Below are 331 nucleotides of genomic sequence, written 5' to 3' on the forward strand. Positions count from 1 at the left end.
AAAATATTCATAAAAATCATCTTCTATAACCTGGGTCTGGCTGGGTGCAGTGGCTTACACCTGTATTCCCAGCACTTTGGGAGGTCAAAGTGGGCAGATCGCTTGAGCCCAGGAGTTCCAGACCAGCGACATAGGAAAACCCCATCTCTACAAAAAATACAACAATTAGCCAGGAATGATGGTGGGTGCATGTAGTCCCAGCACTAGGGAGGCTAAGGCAGGAGGATCACTTGAGCCCAGGAGTTTAAGACCAGCCTGGTTAACATAGGAAGGCCCCGTCTCTTCCAAAAATACAAAAATTAGGCCAGGCACGGTGGTTCACACCTGTAAT

Source organism: Pan troglodytes, chromosome 3, assembly GCF_028858775.2.
Source record: "Pan troglodytes isolate AG18354 chromosome 3, NHGRI_mPanTro3-v2.0_pri, whole genome shotgun sequence".
In the NCBI taxonomy this organism is placed as follows: Eukaryota; Metazoa; Chordata; class Mammalia; order Primates; family Hominidae; genus Pan; species Pan troglodytes.